General features: G+C 41.2%; 1 long non-coding RNA gene across 1 annotated transcript; it reads right to left on the reverse strand.

Annotated features, from left to right (window-relative positions):
* Window positions 1-391: 391 nt before the first annotated feature.
* On the reverse strand, window positions 392-2,166 carry LOC137374407 (uncharacterized). The gene is made up of 3 exons (XR_010975818.1): window positions 2,057-2,166; window positions 1,380-1,523; window positions 392-866 (listed from the first exon to the last, which is right to left on the reverse strand). It is a non-coding gene; the product is annotated as an uncharacterized lncRNA (long non-coding RNA).
* Window positions 2,167-2,434: the final 268 nt, after the last annotated feature.

The raw sequence follows: 2,434 nt of genomic DNA on the forward strand, positions 1-2,434 counted from the left end.
CTATTGCTTCACAGTTAATTAGCATCCTTGCTTAAATATTGAAATCATGTTATACAACTTATATTATTTTTTACTCACATCTTCATGGATTTTTTAAATACACACATGGTTCTAGAAATATTTACTTATGGGCACTATTTTACTATCAATCTACTTAAAGCATTTATTGCTGCAGAATTTGCTAAAAGTCAGATATAAAAGCAGAAAACTGAATCATTGACCTGAAATATTAACTCTGTTCTCTCCAGATGCTACAAGTTCTGCTCAGTATTCCCAGCATCCACAGGATTTTGCTTTGGTATCAAAATCAGGTGTCAGGCACCAACTTCCTCCAATGGGATCTACTGACCAGTCTGAAAGCCCACTTCCCATTAAAAAAAAACCCAGTCAGTTTAGATTTCAAATGTTTATTTGCATATCAAAAACAAAAGTTACTGTGCATGCCAAGAGACCTAACAAAATGGCACTCTACATAGTTGATTTAACTGAACACAAGTCCTTGGCATCTTCACTCCATTCACAGGCATTTGGTTATTAATGTTCCTGCAGTCTTTTCCCAGCTCCTCTTGGATATGCAAGCTCTCTTTAGTGCCACCAGAAGTACTAAGCCAGCCAAATGGTCAGTAGTTTTTCTCCAAAAAATAAAAAGGGAGAGGTCAAGTGGAAGAAAGAAACGAATTTGGGGTGGGGTGAGGGAGGAGATTGATTGGGGCAGGAGTCAGCCAGTTCATTCAATATCCAAGTATTTTTTTTTTCTTAGAGATACATAGCTAGAAGGCAATGCTTGTGGAATGTACAGTGCAAATCTGAAAATCACTCTCATTGTGCTGGTGCATCATCTTTTGCTTTCTTTTCTGCTTCAATTGCTGAAAAAAAAAATAATGAGGGTTACAAGGCAACTCAGTTATAACAAGTCTAAATTCCAGTCTAAGGGCATTCCAGCCAAATCACTGCTTCTCCCGCCACCCTCAAAAAATAAGTCGAAATCCACTAACTTAAGAGTTCATCGCATTGAGAGTTTGAAAGCTTAAAGGGCAATGCTGCCACCTCATTCATTATATGGAATGAAAAATGCAAGACCCAATAGCCGTTTAGAAATATTAAATACAGCCCCTCCCTCAAAAAGAATAAAATGGATGAGCTCCCCACGTTAGAGCGGCGCGTAAGTATCTTTTGCAATTGTCAACGCTAGATAAGCCATTTATTGCATTAAAATAGGGATTCCTTATTTTCTTATACTACACCGACTGCTGTTAAAATATTGATCTTTCCAGTTTTCAATTGCTGGTTTACTGTTCCGACAGAAGACCACACCCCATTTACACTACAGGAAGCAAAGAAAAAAGTGAGCGGTGTCGACATAGTTCAATTGCGCCTACTTGCTGCATCGGGCAACGGGTTCTTCTCTTCGGTCTTTGTTTCCTTGAGCGTATTCTTTGCGAATCCAGTGATCTGCTGCTGCAGCTCTCCCCCAATTCCTTGTGGCTTGGATTCCTGGTCAGCCATAGTCAAGCCCCGGCTATCTGCACCAGAACACAAACGTTACTTCAAGCGGAAACAAAAGGAGCAGCAGCCGCCACCCACTTCGGCCTACTATTTAAAATAAAAGCTACAAGGTGATCTCAACTTCTTCTGCTGGAGGTTTAAAAGAAGCCAGTCTGCAGCCGTCTTCACATTCAAGGGGCAGTCACTGCGCACCTACTGTTCCAGAGGGTCAATAGCAACTCCCAGTCGCGTTAGTATAATTCCTGCAGATATTAATTCCCCAACACACCAGGAGGTTCCTCATTTTATATTCTCTCTTCACCACCCCAAACAATATTCTCTCCATCAACCTCCCAAGAATTACTTTATTTTCATCAAGAACCTTCGACTACCGCCCAGAACTCAATACAAGATTCGCAAAACATCCCTTCCTACTCCAGTTGCCGATAACAAAGACAAATCACAGCAGAGCACCTGACCCAAAAGAAAATTAAACAATAGTCGCATTTTACTTCTGCAACCATATGATTAAGACTATATACACTGCATGAATTATTTAATAACCTCTTACCACTCGTTCACACTTTCCAAAGAAATAACTAAACTCAAGCGAAGCTCACTCTGCACTGAGAAGCACCGCCTTGGGGCCGAGCTGTTATATTGGGATTTATGCAAATCACAGTCACGTCACACGCTGCCTCTGCACCCAGCCTTTGTTCATCTGTTGCTTCTTGGCTTCATTCTCCATTCATACGGAGTCAGTGTTCCGTGTTGCATTGAGTTTAGTGGGAGGGGGTTGTAAGATACCGCTCACAGTAGGTTTGGTTCGTGAAATGTTTCATGAGCTGCAGACTTTTACCAATAGCGACCTCAAGCGAGTTCAGTCTGGTATCGTCATCATACTGTAGGCTCCTTATGGATGCTGCAGGATTTAGTTCCATTTTCATTC

This window comes from Heterodontus francisci, chromosome 10, assembly GCF_036365525.1.
Source record: "Heterodontus francisci isolate sHetFra1 chromosome 10, sHetFra1.hap1, whole genome shotgun sequence".
In the NCBI taxonomy this organism is placed as follows: Eukaryota; Metazoa; Chordata; class Chondrichthyes; order Heterodontiformes; family Heterodontidae; genus Heterodontus; species Heterodontus francisci.